Source organism: Bos indicus, chromosome 29 (assembly GCF_029378745.1).
Source record: "Bos indicus isolate NIAB-ARS_2022 breed Sahiwal x Tharparkar chromosome 29, NIAB-ARS_B.indTharparkar_mat_pri_1.0, whole genome shotgun sequence".
Taxonomy (NCBI): Eukaryota; Metazoa; Chordata; class Mammalia; order Artiodactyla; family Bovidae; genus Bos; species Bos indicus.
This window is the reverse complement of record NC_091788.1, coordinates 18,743,048-18,767,402: the sequence shown is the minus strand read 5'-3', so window position 1 is coordinate 18,767,402 and position 24,355 is coordinate 18,743,048. Positions and strand designations below refer to the sequence as shown.

At 40.0% G+C, this 24,355-nt stretch overlaps 1 pseudogene; it reads left to right on the top strand.

Annotated features, from left to right (window-relative positions):
- Positions 1-6,445: 6,445 nt before the first annotated feature.
- Positions 6,446-7,058, top strand: LOC109554243 (dynein axonemal light chain 1 pseudogene; annotated as a pseudogene).
- The last annotated feature ends 17,297 nt before the right edge of the window (positions 7,059-24,355 follow it).

Below are 24,355 nucleotides of genomic sequence, written 5' to 3'. Positions count from 1 at the left end.
CAGGGAAGGAGTCTCAGAAAACTAAACATTATGATCATGCAACAGCACCATACCTTGACACAGCTACAGGACCAAGACAGAAACATAGTTACAGGAAGGTCTTTCTCCTTCCATCCTCAAGAAGGAAACAGGTCACACACGTGACCAAACAAGTTACCATGTGAGGTGGACCCACGAAATAGCTAATGTGAGTGATCATGAAAATTGAATAAATAAAAATATGAGGTGTGGACTTCCCTAGTGGTCTAGTGGTTAAGAAATCTGCCTGTCAATGCAGGGGACACGGGTTCAATCCCTGGTCTGAGACGATTTCACAATCTGCGGGGCAACTAAGTCCAAGTGCCACAAGTACTGAGCCTGTGCTTTAGAGATCAAGAGCTACAACAACTGAACCCACCTGCCCTGGAGCCAGTGCTCTGTGAGAAGCCACCACAGTGAGTACTCCACACATGGCAACTAGAGAAAGCCCACGCATAGCATGAAAACAGTGTACCAAAGATAAATAAATAAATGAAAACATGGGTGGGAGGGCTTTCAGGGAGGGATTGACATGAGTACTGGTTCTTAATGGAGAAATAATGCAGGAGAGCAAGGCAGGGTTGGAACAGATGGCAGTGAGTGTGCTCAAGAGCCTGGACTTTAGAGTCCAACGAACTCATGTCAGATTCTGGCTTCTCCTCACTAGACATGACTGCAGCTAGTCTCTTAGAATCTCTGGCATCATATTCTTCCTCTAACAAAGGGGATACTCATTCTTTCCCTGAAAGCTTGTTGTATAGATTAGAGATAACACATGTAATTTTACTTGCTTAGTTTGGGCACATAAGAAGCACTCCAGTGGCAGCTTGTATTGCTGTGGGTTTGACACAGGGGTGGACCTGGAGTGTCCAGGGAATATAATGTTAGACAATTTGACTCGGACAGAGTGATTGTGTGGAAGCATAAGAAGTGAGCCTGAGGCATGTTATGTGATAAACAGAAGCTAAGACTGGAAGTCAACTGAACCTCAGTTTCAGTTCTTGATCTCATTCCTAAGACAAGTCACTCTCACTTTTTCTAAGTCTTTCTTTCCCATATGTAAAGTGAGGTGTCAGTCATTTCTCTCCCTGGCTAAGTATCAGAATCATCTAGAGTGCTTTTAAAAATTCTAATGACCATACTGTACCCCAGACCAGCTAAATCTGAACTTCTGGTGCTGGGACTCCAGACAGTAGACTTTTTAAAAAACAACTTTATTGAAGTACATATTTAATGTATTCAGGGACTTCCCTGGTGGTTCAGTAGCTAAGACTCTGAGCTCACAATGCAGGGGGACCGGATGATTCAATCTCTGGTCAGAGAACTATATCCCATATGCTGCAAGTAAGAATTCACATGCTGTAACAAAGATCGAAGATACTGCATGCCACAACTAAGACCTAGGGCAGCCAAATAAATTAATTACATAAAAAATACATGTTTAATGTATTTAATTTGATTAGTTTGGACATATGCATACACCCATGGGGGCTTCCTAGGTGGCGCTAGTGGTAAAGAACCCTCCTGCGTAAGAGATGTTGGTTCAATCCCTGGATCAGGAAGATTCCCTGGAGGATGATAAAGCAGCCCAGTCCACTATTCTGGCCTTGGAGAATCCCATGGACAGAGAGGCCGGGCAGGCTATAGTCCATGGGGTCACAAAGAATCGGACACAACTGAAGCCATGCACACACACATGCATACACCCATGATATTACTGAGGCTTCCCCTGTGGCTCAGCAGTTAAGAATCTGCCTGCCAATGCAAGAGCTGGAGATGTGGGTTAATATCTGGTCGGGAAGATCCCCTGGAGGAGGCAATGGCAACCCACTTCAGTATTTTTGCCTGGGAAATAAGATCCCTGGAGGAGGAAATGGCAATCCACTCCAGTATTCTTGCCTGGGAAATCCCATGGACAGAGAAGCCTGGTGGGGTACAGTCTTTGGGATTGCAAAAGAGTTGGACACAACTGAGCGACTAAACCACCACAACATAGTAAGTCTTGATATGTAGTTGTGTAAGTTCTCCAAATTAATTATTCTTTAAAATGGCTTCGCAAGTGACACTAGTGGTAAAGAATCTGCCTGTCAATGCTAGGAGACACAGGAAATACAGGTTTGATTCTAGGATCAGGGAAATCTCTTGGAGCAGGAAATGACCACCCATTCCAGTATTCTTGCCTGGAAAATTCCATGGGCAGAGGAGCCTGGTGGGCTATAGTCCACAGGGCTGCAGAGAGTCGGACACAACTTAGCAACTGAACAACCACAAATGATACTGCCACCAAGATAAAGGTAATAAACATGTCCATCACCTTTAAAAGTTTCCTTGTGACCCATTATTTTGTGTGTGTGGTAAGAATATTTAACATGAGGTCTATCCTCCTAACATATTTAAATGCACAATACTGTGCTGTCAACTATAGGTACTATGTTGTATAAAAGGTCTCTAGAATTTATTCCCCTAGCATAACTGAAACTTACTCATTGACTAACTCCCTATTTCCCCCTTCTCCCAGCCCTTGGCAACGTATTCTAGTCTCAGATTCTACAAGTTTGACTATTTTAGATACTTCATATAAGGGGTGTTGAAAAGCAGAGACATCACTCTGCCTACAAACATCCATATAGTCAAGGCTATGGTCTTCCCAGTGATCACATACGGTTGTGAGAGTTGGATCATAAAGAAGGCAGAGCGCTAACTGATGTCTTCAAACTGTGGTATTGCAGAAGACTCCTGAGAGTCCCTTGGACTGCAAGGAGGTCAAACCAGTCAATCGTAAAGGAAATCAGCCCCAAATACTCATTGGAAGGACTGATGCTAAAGCTGAAGCTCCAGTATTTTGGCCACCCTGATGCAAATAGCCAACTCACTGGAAAGGTCCCTCATGCTGGGAAAGATTGAGGGCAGAAGGAGATGGCGTCAGAGGATGAGATGGCTAGATGGCATCACCAATGCAATGGACATAAACTTGGGCAAATTCTGGGAGATTGTGAGGGACAGGGAGACCTGGTGTGCTGCAGTCCATGGGGTCATGAAGAGTCAGACATGACTGGGCAACTGAATGACAACAATACAGTATTTGTCCTTATAATACTGGCATATTTCACTTAGAATAATATCCTCCAGGTTCATCCATGTTGTCGCAAATGGTAGGCCTTCCTTCTTTTTTAAGATTGAATAATATCCCATTCTATGTATATACTACATTTTCTTTGTATATTCGTCTGCTGGTGGACATTTGTTTTCATATTTTGGCTACTGGGAATAGCGCTGCAACAGGTATGAGAGTGCAAACATCTCCTTGAGATCTTAATTTTAATTCTTCTGGATATACACCCAGAAAAGGAATTACTAGATAATATGGTAGTTTTAGGGTCTTTCCATGTGGCTCAGTGGTAAAGAATCCGCTTGCCAATGCAGGAGACATGGGTTCGATCCCAGGAAGATCCCCTGGAGAAGGAAATGGCAACCCACTGAAGTATTCTTGCCTGGAGAATCCCATGGAGAGAGGAGCCTGGTGGGTTAAAGGCCATCGGGTTACGGGCCATGGGATTGCAGCATCGGACATGACTGAGCATGCACACACCAATGGTAGTTTTATATTTAATTTTTTGAAGAATCTGTGAACTATTTCCCATAGTGTAATAGCTGGATCATTAAAATTCTCAGCAAGCGTATATAAGGGTTCCAGTTTCTCCAAATCCTCACAAACACTAATCTTTTGTGTGGTTGTGTTTGTTTTTCAGTAGCCATCTTAACAAGTGTGAGGTGATATCACATTGTGGTTTTTTTGGTTTGGTTTTGATTTTGGTTTTGCTGGCTCTCTCTAGTTGTGGTGAGTTGGGGCTACTCTTCATTGCGGTGGGTAGGCTTCGCATTTTGGTGGCTTCCTCCACTATGGAGCACAGGCTCTAGGCGCACAGGCTTCAGTAGTTGCAGCACACAGGCTCAGTACTTGTGGTTCGAGGGCCCTAGAGGGCACTGGCTCCAGTACTTGTGGCACACAGGCTTAGTTGCTCTGTGGCCTGTGGAATCTTCCCATACAACGGATGGAACCTGTGTCCCCTGCACTAGGAGGTGGATTTTTATCCGTTGTACCACCAGAGAAGTCCCTCATTATGGTTTTGATTTGCTTTCCCTGATGGTTAGTGATGTTGAGCACCTTTTCATATACCTTGTGGCCATATACATGTCTTCTTTGGAGAAATATATTTTAAAATTCTTTCCTATTTTTCATTTGAGTTATTTTTCTGCTACCAAGTTGTAGGGGTTTCTTGTGCATTTGGGATGTTAACCTCTTACCAGATAAATGGCTTGAAAATATCTTCTCATATCCCATGGATTGCCTTTTCACTCTTGTAATTATTCCCTTTACCATAAAGAAATTTTTAAATTTGATGCAGTCTCTACTTTCTCACTCCACACACAAAAATAATTAAGATGGATTAAAGACATAAATGCAAGGCCAGAAACCATAAAACTTCTAGAAGAAAACATAGGAACTACACTTTGTGACATCAGTCTTAGTGGTATCTCTTTGGATATGTCTCCTCAGGCAAGAGAAACAAAAAATAAACAAATGTGATGGCACCAAGCCACAAACGTTTTGCACAGCAAAGGAAACTATAAACAAAACAAAACAACAGCCTACTGAATGAGAGGATATATTTGCAAATGATTTATCTGATAAGGGGTTAATGTTAAAAATATGCAATGAATTCATATAACTCAACATCAAAAAAACAAACAACCTGATTAAAAAAGGACAGAGAACCTCAATAGGCATTTTTCCAAAGGAGACAGAAGGATTGCCAACGGGCACATAAAAGCATCACAAATCATCAGGGAAATGCAAATCAAAATCACAATGAAATATCACCTCACACCTCTCAGAATGTCAACATCTATTATCAAAAAAAAAAACAATGTGAGAATGTGGAGAAAAGGGAATTCTTGTGCACTGTTGGGAATGTAAATCGGTGCAGCCACTCTGGAAAACAATATAGAGGTTTCTCAAAAAACTAGAAATAGAAGTACCATATATGGAGAAGAGAATGGCAATTGGAGAAGGCAATGCCATCCACTCCAGTATTCTTGCCTGGAGAATCCCATGGACAGAGAAGCCTGGTGGGCCACAGTCCAAGGGGTCGCAAAGAGTCGGACACAACTGAACGACTAACACTACTACTACTACCATATAATCCAGCAATTCTGGATTGATGAAAATGAAAACACTAATTTGGAAAGATATATGCTCCTCTATGTTCACTGTAGCATTATTTATAATAGTCAAGATATGGAAGCAAACACAAGTGCCCATCAGTAGAAGAATGGATAAAGATACAGCAGAAATTTTTTTGTTGTTCAGTCTCTCAGTCATGTCCAACTCTTTGTGACTCCACGGACTGCAGCATGCCGGGCTTCCCTGTCCTTCACCATCTCCTGGAGCTTGCTCAAACTCATGTCCATTGAGTTGGTGATGCCATCCAACCATCTCATCCTCTGTCATCCCCTTCTCCTCCTGCCTTCAATCTTTCCCAGCATCAGGGTCTTTTCCAATAAGTCAGCTTTTCCCAGGTGGCCAAAGTATTGGAGCTTCAGCTTCAGCTTCAGCATCAGTCCTTCCAATGAATATTCAGGGTTGATTAAATGTATCTGTTGTAAAAGTAAAGTCCAATGCTGTAAAGAACAATATTGCATAGGAGCCCAAATATTTGATCCATGAATCTAGGTAAACTGGAAGTGGTCAGACAGGAGATGGTAAGAGTGAATATTGACATTTTAGGAATCAGTGAACTAAAATGGACAGGAATGGGTGAATTTAATTCAGATGACCATTATATCTACTACTGCAAGCAAGAATCCCTTAGAAGAAATGAAGTAGCCCTCACACAAAGGAGTCCGAAATGTAATTCTTGGGTGCAATCTCAAAAACAACAGAATGATGTAGGTTTGTTTCCAAGGCAAACCATTCAATATCACAGTAATCCAAGTCTACGCCCCAACCACTAATGCCAAAGAAGCTGAAGCTGAATGGTTCTATGAAAACCTACAAGATTTTCCAGAACTGTCCTTTTCATCATAGGGGGCTGGAATGCAAAAGTAGGAAGTTAAGAGATTCCTGGAGTAACAGGCAAGTTTGGCCTCGGAGTACAAAATGAAGCAGGACAAAAGCTAACAGAGTTTTGTCAGTCATAGCAAACACCTTCTTCCAACAATAGTGGAAAATTACTCAGTCTTTAAAAAAGAAAGAAATCTTATCATCTGCAACAGCATGGATAGACCTAGAGGATATTATGTTAAGTCAAACAAGTCAGAGAAAGGCAGATAATGTATGATTTCACTTACATGTGGAATCTAAAAAATGAAACAAATGAACAAACAGAACTAAACACAAACAGAAATGACAGTAGCAACTGCCAGAATGGCAGAAGCAACAACAATCAAAGGAGCACTAGCCAGAGGGGAAGAGAAAACCGGCCAGAAGCCATCTGAAGCCAGAGCGATAAGGCTGTATGCCCAGATTCCCCCTGTAGAGAAGATGGACGCATCATTGTCCACACTTTCTAACTGTGAGAAGCTTTCACTGACTACAAACTGCATTGAAAAAACTGCAAACCTGGATGACTTAAAAACCTTAAGAATATTGTCTTTAGGAAGAAACAACACAAACAACTTAAATGAACTGGAAGTAGTAGGGGACACATTAGAAGAACTGTGGATCCCCTACAATTTTACTGAGAAGTTGAAAGGGACCCATGTAATGAAGAAACTGAAGATTCTCTACATGTCTAATAACCTGGTGAAAGATGGCTGAATTTGTGAAGCTGGCAGAACTGCCATGCCTAGAAGACCTGGTGTTTGTAGGCAATCTCTTGGAAGAGAAACATTCTGCTGAGAACTGGATTGAAGAGGCAACCAAGACAATGCCCAAACTGAAAAAGCTAGATGGTACCCCAGTAGTTAAAGAAGATGAGGAAGAAGATAACTAACACTACATTTTCCACTTTGTATTAACTTCTTTAAATGTCTTAAGAATAGATAAGTTTTGTATAGTTGTCTATTTTAAAGATTCTGTGTGAAGCAAATGGTTCTTAAACCTCTCATTCCTTTCTTATATTCTCTTAAACCTATTCAGTATTTCTCCAACAATAACACCAACCTTATATATTCTAGTTCTCTTTTTAGAAACTATACATTTTCAGTTTTTTATTCAGTCCCAGTTACCTTCTGTGTGGCCTCATCTACTGAAACCTTTATAGTCCGGTCATTTTTAACAACAAAAGAATAAGTGTGTTGCTTTATTCGGTTTGTTTAGAATTTTTTAGGCCAGGCATTTAGATATATATACCTAACTTTTGAATCTGTAGGCCATCTTTCCTGAAGGTCCATCTCTTTATGACTCAGAAGCACAAACGTGTCATGCCTTTGGTTTGGGAAGAGTTCCTCTTAGAAATACAGCAGCAGCCCTAGAATCAAGACACCAAAGTTGAATTAGAAGAGTTAGGGTGAAAAAAGGAAAAATTAGTACCTTGGTGGCCTTATAGCCCATGTTATATTTACCTATCTTTTGTTCCACAAGTGTGTGCATTGTCAACTGGAATTTACATTGTGTTAACCTGCACATCCACTCAAGTCCTGGGCACAATCAGCCAATTGTTCTATGATCCAAGTCAGTGGTTAAAATGACTGTCATGATTGCCCCTTTGACCAATACTTTGGCCTTATAACACATGTGGACCTGATCTTAGGCAAACGTTTTTGGTTTATAGTTCCTCATTTGTTAGATAAGGAAATGTATATAAGCAGTAGTTATATTTGAATTCCTAGCCTAAATGTTGACTATTCATATTTTTTAAATTTTTCCCTAATAACTTTGGTCTATTGACTCTCATGTTGAAAGAAGTAATTGTTGTAAAGGTATAGAACTTAAAAGACTGAATTTGGTACCTTTCAATAAGTCAAATTTAGTATTTCAAAGTATATTTTTATAAATGTTTAAGTTAAACAGCTCTAAAAATGAATTATGTAAATAGTTGTGGAAGGAAAAGAGATATCTCATTACAGAATCCCAGACAAATTGCAATATTTTTAAGGACTGCCTCTTCTGTGAAGGATACTAGGTGATTTAACCTCAGAACTGCAAAGCAATAGCTGGATGCAGAGTTTAGAATTTATCATATATGAAAAACTGTTTTTGGAAAATGCAAGATATGGTAGTCAGTAATCCAGATGAAGTCCATAGTAAGCCATGACTGAGTCATAACAGATTGCAAAAAAGAAGTCAAGAAGCTCTCTGCCAAACTCCGAAAGTCCCTCAATCAGAGACTATTAATGCTTGCTATTAATATTTCCCCATTTACTTGTGTAAAACCAGTCAAAGAAACAAAACTGGTCCTGGCTTTCAGAAGTTTTCAGCTATCATTTTAATAGGAACTACAGGATTTCTCTGAATCACTCTGATCAAAAGGGACCACTGCTTTGACAATCAATTCTAAACAAAAGTTTAGTACTTTTTTAGCTTACTTTTGCTCTTCCTTAGTTTGATAGGAAGAAATCTTTGCTCTGACTGGCTTATACAGTCAGAGCCTTTGAGTATTTCTTTTCAGAAACATAGACAATGAGAATTACCCTTAGTGATATTTAAGGCCCATAAACTAAGAGGAAAGATGATCTTTTCTTGTACTTTGCACTTCATCTAGTAGGTAAGTGTGAAGCCATGTTGCTATGCATGGATGTATTTTCGAAAGTTACACTGGAAGTGAATATAATAGGAAATGAATGAATGACTTCATACTGAATTTATTTATAAAATGGTTTACACTGTTGATTTTTTTAATTCTGTAGTATAGAAACTAATTTTCTGTTTCTCCTTTAAAAAATTAATTGGAGGCTAATTGCTTTATCTCCTTGTTTCTTAATGTCTTTTAGTCACTGGTAGTTCTCAGAGAAGTATAAGGTGCTTTTCTGTATTCATTTCACACAAAATTTATAATTCAGTTTCACTCAACAAATATTTGAATGACTTCTGTGCATCCTTTTCTTAGAATTAGAGCCAGAATTCATGTCATTAGAAAACAAAAGATAAGGTATATGAAGAAGTTTAGAATATTCTTTCAAATAATTCTTTATGTCATCCTTTACTGCTGCAAATTTAGCTGATAGTAAATATTTTTCATTTATGCTTCTTGGATTAGATATTTGACCTCCTTGGAATGGATTCTTCTCTGTGTTCCTTGTTTAAAATATAATGCCGGATGTGAGAGTTGGACTGTGAAGAAGGCTGAGCGCCGAAGAATTGATGCTTTTGAACTGTGGTGTTGGAGAAGACTCTTGAGAGTCCCTTGGACTGCAAGGAGATCCAACCAGTCCATTCTGAAGGAGATCAGCCTGGGGTTTCTTTGGAAGGAATGATGCTAAAGCTTAAACTCCAGTACTTTGGCCACCTCATGTGAAGAGTTGACTCAATAGAAAAGACTCTGATGCTGGGAGGGATTAGGGGCAGGAGGAGAAGGGGAAGACAGAGGATGAGATGGCTGGATGGCATCACTGACTCGATGGACGTGAGTCTGAGTGAACTCCGGGAGTTGGTGATGGACAGGGAGGGCTGGCGTGCTGCAATTCATGGGGTCGCAAAGAGTCGGACACGACTGAGTGACTAAACTGAACTGATAGAAATCTATGCCACATAAATATAACAACATAGATAAATCTCTAAAATATGATGTGTAAAAAGATTAAATTTCAAAAGGTAAGATGAAATATTATGCCAGTATTGTTTAAAGTTTAAAAACACATAACACTATGTTATTAATGGACACACATAAGGCAGAAGTATAAAAACAAACATGGAAAGAATACATACCACCTCGAAGATGGTCATTATCATGAGAAAAAAGAGAAAGAGATGAAAAGGCTGGGTTTTACCTTATCTAGAGCTTTTTGATGATTCAAGAAAAAAACAGAAGCAAATAAAGTGAAATCTGCCTGGTGCACATACAGGTGTTAGTTACACTATTTTGTGCATGTTTGCTATATTTCATAATGGAGAAAGTTGGAAGACATGGCTGAAGTGAAAATGAAAGGACACATAGTCAACTATTTTGCCATAAACTTGATTGACATCCTTAACCAGGTGACTCTGAAATATGATCCAGAATCATAAAGTGTCTAGAATAATTCTTATGGAATGGAGTTCCCCACCTATCTTTTTTTTCCAGGATGGCTTCTCAAGTCAAATAACTTTGGATTCATGGGGATGGGCCTAGTATTAGAATCATGATGTGTTATTATGCATTCCTTTCTCAATTCAATATTACTAAATGCTCACTCAGTCTGAAATACTATACTAAGCTTCCAGCCTCTTCAAAACCTAATTTCTTTCCAAGCTAAATGATAGCAACCAGTATTGACTCTAGATGGTGAACTAAATAGGTGTGAATCTTACTCTACAAACTTGGATGCACAAGATATAAAACATTAGTTTTTAAAAATTAAAACTATAGCCCCATTTGAAAGCTGATAGGAAATTTAGTCTTATTTTCTTTTGGTGCCCTGGTTATACTAGGTTGGTGCAAATGTAATTGTGTTTTTGCATTGTTAAAATTTGCTGTTTGATATTAAAACACTTTCTAATTAAACATGGATATGTCGCTGCTGCTACTGCTGCTAAGTCGCCTCAGTCATGTCTGGCTGTGCGACCCCACAGACGGCAGCCCACCAGGCTCCGCCGTCTCTGGGCTTATATTGCATTTTAATACTCGTTTTTTGCTTTATGTTTTTTTTTCTAATGATATTTCTTGCTGTTAATTTTATATTTATTTTAGACTAGAGAAATGATGTTAGACACAAAGGAAATTTGAGTAATTTTAAAATTTGAGTTCAAAATGCATCGTAAAGCAGTGGAGACAACTTGCAACATCAACAATGCATTTGGCCCAGCAACTGCTAATGCATGTACAGTGCAGTGATGGTTCAAGAAGTTTTGCAAAGGAGATGGGAGCCTTGAAGGTGAGGAGCACATTGGCTGGCCATTGGAAGTTGATAACAACCAATTGAGAGCCATAATTAAAGCTGATCCTCTTACAACTACACAAGAAGTCACTGAAGAACTCGACATTGATCATTCTATGGTTGTTGGGCATTTGAAGCAGATTGAAAAGGCAAAAAAAGCTCAATAAGGGGGTGCCTTGTGAGATGACCGCAAATCAAAAGAAATGTCATTTTGAAGTGCCATCTTCTCTTATTCTACACAACAACAAGACATTTTTCAATCAGATTGTGATATGCGATGAAAAGTGGATTTTCGACAACAACCAGCGATGACCAGTTCATCCTTCAGTTAGATCTTGAAGAAACCCCAAAGCACTTCCTAAAGCCAAACTTGCACCCAAAAAAAGGTCAGGGTCACTGTTTGGTGGTCTGCTGCCCATCTGATCCACTACAGCTTTCTGAATCCCAGTGAAACCATTTCATCTGAGAAGGATGTTCAGCAAATCTATGAGATGCATGGAAAACTGCAGTGCCTGTAGCTGACATTGGTCAACAGAAAGGGCCCAGTTCTTCTCTATGATAATGCCCAACTGTACATCTCACAACCAGTGCTTCAAAAGTTGAATGAATTAGGCTACGAAGTTTTGTGTCATCGACCATATTCACTTGACCTCTCGCCAACTGATTACCACTTCTTCAAGCATCTTGACAACTTTTTGCAGGGAAGATGCTTCCACAACCAGCAAGATGCTGCAAATGCTTTCCTAGAATTGGCGAGTCCCGAAGTACAAGAATAAACAAACTTATTTCTCATTGGCAAAAAAAAATAAAACATAATGCCATTTTAGTGGATTGTTCAATTTCTTCTATTCCTGTAGTGATGGATCAGTGAAAGTGAAAAGTGAAGGTCTCTCAGTTGTGTCTGACTCCTTGTGAACCTATGGACTGTAGCCCTCAGACTCCTCTGTCCATGGAATTCTCCAGGCCAGAATCCTGGAATGGGGAGCTGTTTCCTTCTCCAGGGGATCTTCCCAACCCAGGGATTGAACCAGGGTCTCCTACACTGCCCCCACATTCTTTACCAGCTGAGCTACCAGGGAATCAGTACAGTATTTTAATTCTTCACAGGAAATTTTATTATAGCCTACTGAGGAATCCAGCTTTCCTATGTTCCCTAATACTAAGCTTATGTTTGTATAACCCAGTCAGGTCTTGAAAGATTTTTGTGTTCTTTGTAAATAGGAGTTTGTTCCTTTAAACCAGAGTTTCTAAACCTGGCACTATTAATATTTTATGCTGGATAATGTTGCGGGGGATGGCTGTTCTTTGTAGTATGGGATGTTTAGCAGCATCTCTGGCTTTTACCCACTAGATGCCAGTAGAACACTCTCCCAAGTTGGGACAACCATTGTCTTTAGACATTGCCATCTGTCCTCTGGGAAATAAGGGTGGGAACAGATTTGCCCCTGGTTAAGAACCAGTGCTTTGTAGCAACATTCCTTTTTCCAAAGTCCATTTGTTTTCAGTTTGTAATCGTATGCTACCTGAGTTGTTTCAGAGAAGGTGATGTATTTGATAATCATGGATGGAAGGAAATAGTCACTGGTGTTTTCTTTTGTAATGCTCTTTTTAATAATTTTTATGTAATATTAGAAAGGCAGGGCTGGAAGGCTCAACTTATGTTTTTCAGCAGGGTCTCCACTTTTATTGTTTAGCATTCTTAGTTATTTTTGGACAATAAGTATTAACCTACCTCTCCTTGCTATCAACAGAATCCAACTTTATGATAGTTTTGCTTTCCCTCTGAAGTTTAAGGCAACCCACTCCAGTGTTCTTGCCTGGAGAATCCCAGGGATGGGGGAGCCTGGTTAGCTGTCGTCTATGGGGTCGCACAGAGTCAGACACGACCGAAGTGACTTAGCAGCAGCTGAAGTTTAACATTTTGAGTATAATTTAGAAAACAGATCATCATTCTTTAGGTGTTCTTGATTCATTCATTGTCCAATAATACACAAATTTTGTAGACTGTAGCAGTCATTAAATAAAATATGTATAAAATTTGGTAATTATATATGAAAGTATCTGGTGTAGACAGTGGTTTTGCATGTGACCAGAAGAATGTCTGGTCAAGATAACTTGGCTGGTAACTTGGTATGGTTACTGGATCTATTCCACAAATAGAGGTGGCATAAGACATGTTAATGTGGTTCCTCTGTAGAAAGAGAAATTTTGACTTGAATAGATACTTCTTCTGATACCTCTTACCAGTGGTCTAAAGTAGAATAAGGAGGAGTAAGAAATGAATCTTAACTCTTAACTTATCCTCAGAGTTGGTGATGTATAAGTTGAGTTGAAGGTAGTTGTCTATGTGACCCAAAATCTTCTAGCTGGATTTTTCTTAGGACTAAATGGAAAAAGCATAGGGCCTAGAAAGGTTGGATTAAGTCATTAGCTTTAAAAAAAAAAAAAAAAACTGGGGGGAAGTGTCAAAGCATCAATCATGAGTAATCTGATTGTCTAACTGCAATCTGACTGTTCACAAAGACCTTACACTGTAAATATTGGCAAAGGGAGAAAAATAACTGTTAAATTGAAAGTTATCCTTTAGCAGAAAGCAATTCCTTTGGCATGCATTTTCTTTGGCCTGCTTAATATGTCTGTAAAAACAAATTCAGTGCAGCAGAGCTGGTGCTTCTAACACAGCTAACTTGACCATATTCCTTTATCTTCACTTTAGCAAGAGTGTTTTTAAAGTTTTAAAGTGCAATCAAAAAATATTAAGGGTATGTTTTTTTTTTAATCACTGAGCTTTTAGAAATCATTTATATCTCCATTCCTGCCTTATTATCAACCAGTGAATACAAAGAAAAAAAATGAACAACTAGACTGAGTCTCACCTTTTTCTAACCTAAGATAAATTTTCACTTGACATTTGGAGGAGTCATAACTGGATTCTAGTTAATTTCCCATATTGGGCTGGTTAGAAGGGAACCAGCCAACCAAATTATGATCTAGCAAATTTAACAAGGAGGTGGGGGAGAAGAAGCTATTTTACAGTAGATTTGCACTTTAAAATAAATTGGATGCTGGTGAAAAGTACTCTCAAAGGGCAGATGGATAAATACCTAGCCTGCATTTGGATATTAGAAAATTAAAGTTCATCCTTGCTCATTAAAATTAAAGTTCATCCAGCGGGCTTCACTGGAGCTGTAGTTGTGTGTCAACATAATCAGAGTCAGGATTTCCCTATTTCCCTAGTTGGTGTCATCTTCTATGTCTGCTACATCAACAGTCATCCCTCTAGGGGATTTATTAAGTAGAATTCTGTTACTCAGAATGGAAACTTTGTGAGTTATCTTTCCTACATCTAGGTTTTAAAAATTAATTTAGATGTTGGCTAGATTAAGTTGTGGCTAATGTTACAAGGGTGAGACGTTCTTTGCTTTTTTGATCATCAGGGTACCTGCCTCTGAGGTGCTATTGCCTAGAGGGATCAATCTCATCAAAAGACCAGTGAGTTGGTAGCCATAGAGAACATACATATAGGCAGCTCCTTCTCCCAGGGTGTCAGTCATGGTCACAAGCATCATTCCAGAGTCTTTGGCTTCTAGAACCAAAGACTCCATTCTTCTCCATTTTGAAGAACATTTTAACATGTATTAATACTTTGGTATTAATTATCTTTTATATGCAGGAATTCTGTAGCATGACTTTATGACTAAACTTATTGTGTTAAATTATTTAGAAATGTTGAGTTTCCAAATGTTATTTTGTGAGACTTGTTTTAAAATAGTAATAAATTGTATTATCTAAAAAAAAAAAAAAAAAAAACATACACAAACAGATTCATAGATCTAAAGAACAAACAGGTTGTTGCCCGAAGGGAGGGAGGTAGGGAGATAAGTAAAAGAGGTAAAGGAGATTAACAGGCACAAACTTAAAGTTTCAAAGTGAGTCACTTGGCTGAAATGTACACTGTGGGGAATATGATCAATATTTATATAACATCTTTGTATTGTGACAGATTGTAACTAGACTTGTGGTGATCATTTTGTAATGCATAGAAATAGCAAATAACTACATGTGTCCCAGGAACTAACATATGGGTTCAATTATGCTTCAAAAATAAACAAACTCTTAGAAAAAGAGATTAGATTTGTGGTTACCAGAGTTGGGTGATGTGACAAGGGGGATTGAATGAAGATGGTCGAAAGGTACAAACTTCCAGTTATAAGATAATTACTAGGTATGTAATGTATAACATGACTAATATAATTAACACTGTTGTGTATTATATATGAGAGTTATTGAGAGAGAAATCCTAAGAATTCTTGTAACCAAGCAGGATCACATGGGGCCTTCCTGGGAGCAGATCTCTCCTCCATATCGTCTGCTTATCTCCTCTCTGAAGTACTAAGATAAGAGAATCTGATGTACATTTCCTGAGTTGTTTTACAGATGTGAAAAATCCCCACAAATGGAAGATGTTAACTACTTGATGACCATGAGCACATAGGCTTAGGCCTAAGGACTGATAGTGTTAACCCCTGTGACAGTACCCTGTTACCTCACCATCACCCAACTAGAACTGTGCATGAGCTGATCACATAACCGAGAATGCCCCTCCCTCACGTTGCTCTTAAAATGGTTTCCTGAAACCCTTTGTGGAGTTAGGGGTTTTGAGCTCCACCCACCCATCTATTCTTCTTATATTGGTGCCTTTATAATAAAGCTGCACTTTCCTTCATCACAACTGGTATCAGTACATTGACTATAGCACATGGATGAGTGGGCCTGGGTTTGGTTCAGTAACATTCTCATCACAAGGAAAAAATATTTTATTTTGTATTCCTCTGAGATGATGGATGCTCACTAGATTTATTGTGGTAATCATTTCCTGATATATGGAAGTCAAATCATTATGCTGTACACTAAACTTATACAGTAGTATAAATTTGGCCTTGGAATATGGAATGAAGCAGGGCAAAGACTAAGAGAGTTTTGCCAAGAAAATGCACTGGTCATAACAAACACCCTCTTCCAACAACACAACAGAAGACTCTACACATGGACATCACCAGATGGTCAACACCGAAATCAGATTGATTATATTCTTTGCAGCCAAAGATGGAGAAGCTCTATACAGTCAGCAAAAACAAGACCAGGAGCTGACTGTGGCTCAGATCATGAACTCCTTATTACCAAATTCAGGCTTAATTGAAGAAAGTAGGGAAAACCACTAGACCATTCAGGTATGACCTAAATCAAATCCCTTATGATTATACAGTGGAAGTGAGAAATAGATTTAAGGGCCTAGGTCTGATAGATAGAGTGCCTGATGAACTATGGACTGAGGTTCGTGACAATGTACAGGAGACAGGGACCAAGACCATCCCCATGGAAAGGAAATGCAAAAAAGCAAAATGGCTGTCTGGGGAAGCCTTACAAATAGCTGTGAAAAGAAGAGAAGCAAAAAGCAAAGGAGAAAAGGAAAGATATAAACATCTGAATGCAGAGTTCCAAAGAATAGCAAGAAGAGATAAGAAAGCCTTCTTCAGCGATCAATGCAAAGAAATAGAGGAAAACAACAGAATGGGAAAGACTAGAGATCTCTTCAAGAAAATTAGAAATACCAAGGGAACATTTCATGCAAAGATGGGGTCGATAAAGGACAGAAATGGTATGGACCTAACAGAAGCAGAAGATATTAAGAAGAGGTGGCAAGAATACACAGAAGAACGGTACAAAAAAGATCTTCATGACCCAGATAATCACGATGATATGATCACTCATCTAGAGCCAGACATCCTGGAATGTGAAGTCAAGTGGGCCTTAGAAAGCATCACTATGAACAAAGCTAGTGGAGGTGATGGAATTCCAGTTGAGCTATTCCAAATCCTGAAAGATGATGCTGTGAAAGTGCTGCACTCAATATGCCAGCACATTTGGAAAACTCAGCAGTGGCCACAGGATTGGAAAAGGTCAGTGTTCATTCCAATCTCAAAGAAAGGCAATGCCAAAGAATGCTCAAACTACCGCACAATTACACTCATCTCACATGCTAGTAAAGTAATGCTCAAAATTCTCCAAGCCAGGCTTCAGCAATACGTGAACCGTGAACTTCCTGATGTTCAAGCTGGTTTTAGAAAAGGCAGAGGAACCAGAAATCAAATTGCCAACATCCGCTGGATCATGGAAAAAGTAAGAGAGTTCCAGAAAAACATCTATTTCTGCTTTATTGACTATGCGAAAGCCTTTGACTGTGTGGATCACAATAAACTGTGGAAAATTCTGAAAGAGATGGGAATACCAGACCACCTGACCTGCCTCTTGAGAAATCTGTATGCAGGTCAGGAAGCAACAGTTAGAACTGGACATGGAACAACAGACTGGTTCCAAATAGGAAAAGGAGTATGTCAAGGCTGTATATTATCACCCTGCTTATTTAACTTATATGCAGAGTACATCATGAGAAACACTGGACTGGAAGAAACACAAGCTGGAATCAAGATTGCTGGGAGAAATATCAATCACCTCAGATATGCAGATGACACCACCCTTATGGCAGAAAGTGAAGAGGAACTCAAAAGCCTCTTGATGAAAGTGAAAGTGGAGAGTGAAAAAGTTGGCTTAAAGCTCAACATTCAGAAAACAAAGATCATAGCATCCGGTCCCATCACTTCATGGGAAATAGATGGGGAAGCAGTGGAAACAGTGTCAGACTTTACTTTTTTGGGCTCCAAAATCACTGCAGATGGTGACTGCAGCCATGAAATTAAAAGATGCTTACTCCTTGGAAGGAAAGTTATGTCCAACCTAGATAGCATATTGAAAAGCAGAGACATTACTTTGCCGACAAAGGTCAAGGCTATGGTTTTTCCTGTGGTCATATATGGATGTGAGAGTTGGACTGTGAAGAAGGCTGAGTGCCGAAGAATTGATGTTTTTGAACTGTGGTGTTGGAGAAGACTCCTGAGAGTCCCTTGGACTGCAAGGAGAACCAACCAGTCCATTCTGAAGGAGATCAGCCTGGGATTTCTTTGGAAGGAATGATGCTAAACCTGAAACTCCAGTACTTTGGCCACCTCATGCGAAGAGTTGACTCATTGGAAAAGACTCTGATGCTGGGAGGTATTGGGGGCAGGAGGAGAAGGGGATGCCAGAGGATGAGATGGCTGGATGGCATCACTGACTCGATGGACGTGAGTCTCAGTGAACTCCAGGAGTTGGTGATGGACAGGGAGGCCTGGCGTGCTGCGATTCATGGGGTCGCGAAGAGTCGGACACGACTGAGTGACTGAACTGAACTGATATGTCAATTCTATCTCAATAAAACTGGAAGAAAAAATATTTTTTTAAATTATGTGCAATTACAGATAAATGTACTATAGCCTGCACAGCTGGTAGACAGTCCGCCTGCAAAGCAGGAGACCCTGGAATTCCTGGGTAGGGAAGATCCCCTGGAGAAGGGAAAGACTACCCACTCCAGTATTTTTGGATTTCCCTGATGGTTCTGTTGGTAAAGAATCTGTCTGCAATGCGGGAGACCTGGGTTTGATCCCTGGATTGGGAAGATCCCCTGGAGGAGGGCGTGGGAACCCACTCCAGTATTCTTACCTGAAAAATGTCCATGGACAGAGCAGCCTGGTCCAGGGCTACAGTCCACAGGGTCGCAAAGAGTCCAACATGACCGAGCGACTAAGCACAGCACATGATTGTATTGGGGTAATGCTAGTTCTGTGATAGATCATAGATAGATAGATAAATATTATATAATGGCTACTGCTTATTGAGTCGGAGAAGGCAATGGCACCCCACTCCGTACTCTTGCCTGGAGAATCCCATGGACGGAGGAGCCTGGTGGGCTGCAGTCCATGGGGTCGCTACGAGTCGGACAAGATGGAGTGACTTCACTTTCATTTTTCACTTTCATGCACTGGGGAAGGAAATGGCAACCCACTCCAGTGTTCTTGCCTGGAGAATCCCAGGGACGGGGGAGCCTGGTGGGCTGCCATCTATGGGGTTGCACAGAGTCGGACTCGACTGAAGCGACTTAGCATCAGCAGCAGCTTATTGAGTAATGTCAGGCAGTTTACCAAGAGCTCTTTAGTGTTATTTAACCTAAGGGGTAGGGATTTTACAGATTAGAATAAGTATAGGAAGATTTTCATTTGCCCAATACCATACAGCTAAAGGTGGGAGATAGAATTTTAACGGAGATCTTTGACATCCCAGTGGAAAATTGACTGCTATATTCTACCATTTCACATTAACTCCCACATATCATTTGAAATAGTTTCTTTTAATCCTGCCCACTTATAAGCAAATGTCAAGATCCTAATGCCTATCAATTTTACACTATTTCTCAACAAGTATTTCTGGTTAAGATAGGTCAGTTTCTAAATAGCATCTATAACTGATGTATTACTTTTTATTCAATATTTTTATACTCCAACAGTTGGCTACAGGAGCAGGAGTGGCTCCCAAACCAATGAGCAAGATGCTGCCATCTTGTGGCCTTTTTTGTAAGGCCAAACATGCAGTCCAAGAGTGAGGATTACCCAAGATAAAATTCTAAACACACCAGCCACTTTGCCATCCTTCTTTTGTCTTTCTACCTGTAACATCAATTTGTTTCTCCAAATATAATACTAAGAATGAATAAACACAGCAACAAAAGAAAATAATACAAACTAAAGACAAAATAATAAAGTTATCCTCTCCTACTACTTACTAGTAGCCTATTACCTTGATCAAGTTATTCAACTTTTCTGGGTTTGGGATTTTCTTAACTGTAAAATGCAGACAAAAATACTTATAGTATTGTTTAAAAAAATTAAAATAGAGATGTAAAGATCCTGGCAAATTGTGGCCATGTGAAAAATATTAGTTCATTACTCCCTTCCCCTCTTTCCTAACCCTGCTCCTTTTCCTTGATTTCTAAGCTCTTCCCACTTAAGATATCTTAGTCTTCTGTTTTCTTTTCACTTTTCTAAGTATTTTCTCCATTGTTCTGTTTCTGACTCTACCCTATAGCCACCCCCCATACACACACACACACACACACACACACACACACAAAACAGTGTCCATTAGTTAATCCTTACCAAGGTAAGGTCAGACTTGCTAAACATCTCTATATTATCCAGATAACCATCCCAAAACATCCCCCAACTGGGTTTAGCTGAGCTATTTTCCCATTACAGCACTTTATGATCCTGAGCCTGGAACACTCAGATACTGCTTATCCCTTGACTCTGACCCTCTCACTCCAACCCTGGGAAACCTGACACACACACCTCAACGCCCTCCTGATCTCACTGCCCACATGCTCCCACTCCCACAGATCACTCTGCTCTGCTCACTGGCCTCCTTCCATTTGCTGCTCCATTTGGCTGAAAGGCTGTCCTGGATATTCACACGGTTTAATCCCTCACTTCTATGAACTCCTGCTCAAATATCACCTTATCAGAGACAACTTCCTTGACATTCTATATAACTATATAAAAAAGCACAAGCACACAAAACCCCAGCCACTTTCCATCCCCTTTACTTTGTTTTATAGTATCTCTAATCACCTGTCATACTGTTACTACACTAGAGCAAAGGTGAATGAGTTGGTAGCTCCTTCTACGGGAGGCCAAGGTTCACTGGGTGGAAGGCCAAGATTCACTTAGTTGGGTATTGGGTCCTGAGCAGTGGATTATTCCTGGAAACATGAATTATTACATATATTAGCTGATGATAACACATGAAAGATACAGCTATAGAAACTCAATTTTCATTCTTGCTGCTGCCACTCCTAAGTATGTAATCTATCTTCCCTTCCATCTTAGAATGTCTGCTTCTTCTGGTATCATTCAATTTTAGTGTTACAATTTAGAGTAGGGATTCTAAACCCAGAGTTCATAAAGGGATTTCAAAGGCTTCATGGACAACTTGAAATTATTGGCAAATTTGGGGGATATTTTTGTTTTCTGGGGCAAATGTTCAGGACATTGATAAGATTCAAAGAGCCTATCACTCCCTCAAAAAAAAAAAAAGATTAAAAACCATAATCTTAGGAATGACAGCATCAGTTCAGTTCAGTTCAGTTCAGTCACTCAGTCATATCTGACTCTTTGCGACCCCGTGAATCACAGCACGCCAGGCCTCCCTGTCCATCACCAACTCCCGGAGTTTACTTAAATTCATGTCCATCAAGTCGGTGATGCCATCCAGCCATCTTATCCTCTGGCACCCCCTTCTCCTCCTGCCCCCAATCCCTCCCAGCATCAGAGTCTTTTCCAATGAGTCAACTCTTCGCATGAGGTGGCCAAAGTACTGGAGTTTCAGCTTCAGCATCATTCCTTCCAAAGAAAGCCCAGGGCTGATCTCCTTCAGAATGGACTGGTTGGATCTCCTTGCAGTCCAAGGGACTCTCAAGAGTCTTCTCCAACACCACAGTTCAAAAGCTTCAATTCTTCGGTGCTCAGCCTTCTTCACAGTCCAACTCTCACATCCATACATGACCACAGGAACAACCATAGCCTTGACTAGACGGACCTTTGTTGGCAAAGTAATGTCTCTGCTTTTGAATATGCTATCTAGGTTGGTCATAACTTTCCTTCCGAGGAGTAAGCGTCTTTTAATTTCATGGCTGCAGTCACCATCTGCAGTGATTTGGGAGCCCAGAAAAATAAAGTCTGACACTGTTTCCACTGTTTCCCCATCTATTTCCCATGAAGTGATGGGACCGGATGCCATGATCTTCATTTTCTGAATGTTGAGCTTTAAGCCAACTTTTTCACTCTCCACTTTCATCAAGAGGCTTTTGAGTTCCTCTTCACTTTCTGCCATAAGGGTGGTGTCATCTGCGTATCTGAGGTTATTGATATTTCTCCCGGCAATCTTGATTCCAGCTTGTGTTTCTTCCAGTCCAGTGTTTCTCATGATGTACTCTGCATATAAGTTAAATAAGCAGGGTGACAATATACAGCCTTGACGTACTCCTTTTCCTATTTGGAACCAGTCTGTTGTTCCATGTCCAGTTCTTTTTTTTTTTTTTTTCCCCATGTCCAGTTCTAACTGTTGCTTCCTGACCTGCATACAGATTTCTCAAGAGGCAGGTCAGGTGGTCTGGTATTCCCATCTCTTTCAGAATTTTCCACAGTTTATTGTGATCCACATAGTCAAAGGCTTTCACATAGTCAATAAAGCAGAAATAGATGTTTTTCTGGAACTCTCTTGCTTTTTCCATGATCCAGCGGATGTTGGCAATTTGATCTCTGGTTCCTCTGCCTTTTCTAAAACCAGCTTGAACATCAGGAAGTTCACGGTTCACGTATTGCTGAAGCCTGGCTTGGAGAATTTTGAGCATTACTTTACTAGCATGTGAGATGAGTGCAATTGTGCGGTAGTTTGAGCATTCTTTGGCATTGCCTTTCTTTGAGATTGGAATGAACACTGACCTTTTCCAATCCTGTGGCCACTGCTGAGTTTTCCAAATGTGCTGGCATATTGAGTGCAGCACTTTCACAGCATCATCTTTCAGGATTTGAAAGAGCTCAACTGGAATTCCATCACCTCCACTAGCTTTGTTCGTAGTGATGCTTTCTAAGGCCCACTTGACTTCACATTCCAGGATGTCTGGCTCTGTGTCAGTGATCACGCTATTGTGATTATCTGGGTCGTGAAGATCTTTTTTGTACTATTCTTCTGTGTATTCTTGCCACCTCTTCTTAATATCTTCTGCTTCTGTTAGGTCCATACCATTTCTGTCCTTAACCTCTAACCTAATACGCATAATATCTATCATTCTTTAATAGTATCCTTTCTTAATAGCTAAACACCAACAGGAAAAGGATAGTATTTATTCTCTGCTAGCAGACTGGCTGGCACCTACTGATTCTTAATAAGTACTTATTGAATAAATGAAGACTCCATGGTGATAAGAGCCTATTAATTAGACATTCTGTCCATAATCTTTATTGAGCCAGATCTGCTCTGGGGTGTGGGGGTGCCCAGTTAGATCCAGTTAGATTCTGTTCACCATCTAGAGATAAGGGAAGAACTACTCCTGCTGAAAAATATAAATATCATTTTTAACATAGAAAAAGCCACCACAATACACACTGTAAGAGAAGTTGATTAAAGATGAAATAGCTAGTTGAGCATTAGAAAGGGAACAGTGAATGGGAAGTTATACAGAGTGAAATTCAGAGAGAGGTATTTCCCATAACCAGAATTCAAACAGTTTATAATCCTGACAAAAATTAAGTTGGTCCAGTTAAATCCAATACTAGAAGTTTAAGCACATGTTCAAACCAGCAGTCCCATCATTAAAGACAAAAGGAAGTAGAAAAACCAGTTGGTTGACATTTGTATTTCTTATAGATTAGGTACAGCGAAAAGGATTTCTGGTATCTGTATATTAACTTAGTTTTTAAGCTTTATTTTTAAAAAATACACTTTTTGACTCAGGTCATTAAATTGCATTCACTGTGTGTGTATGTGTGTGTACATTTTATAGATTTTTATATTTTGCATTTAACAGACTTTAAAGAGATTTATAGATAGCAATAAGTACACTGTTTTTCCGGCAACAGCATCCTTCAATAAAGGGCTGTAACAGTAGCTCCAAAACAGTGCTTCTTTTGTTTTGCTTCCATCCATTCTACAGAAAAGCCAAAAACTGCCTTATTTTTTCCCAAATAGTTTTGTGAAGCCTCAAGCACACCTGCAGAGCACCTGTCTTCATCATTTTTTTTCCAACTTGCTCTAGCTCTTGCTCTCTGCAGAAATAGAAACCCCATTCTTTCAATTAAGGCTTAAAGGCCAGACAGGCCTCTGGAACCTACCCAAAGCACTCTGCAGTTGCTGATGCCCACATGTGCCTGCATCTAGGCTATTAAAGTCCGGCTTGAGGTCTTTCCTTTCTAAACAGTCATTAAGGATTTCACAGTTCAGTTCAGTTCAGTTCAGTTGCTCAGTCGTATCCTACTCTTTGAGACCCCATGGACTGCAGGACGCCAGGCCTCCCTGTCCATCACTGACTCCTGGAGTTTACTCAAACTCATGTTCATTGAGTCAGTGATACCATCCAACCATCTCATCCTCTGTCGTCCCCTTCACCTCCTGCCTTCAGTCTTTCCCAGCATCAGGGTCTTTTCAAATGAGTCAGCTCTTCCCATCAGTTGGCCAAAGTACTGGAGTTTCAGCTTCAACATCAGTCCTTCCAATGAACACTCAGACTGATCTCCCTTAGAATGGACTGGTTGAATATCCTTGCAGTCCAAGGGACTCTCAAGAGTCTTCTCCAACACCACAGTTCAAAAGCATCAATTCTTTGGTGCTCAGCTTT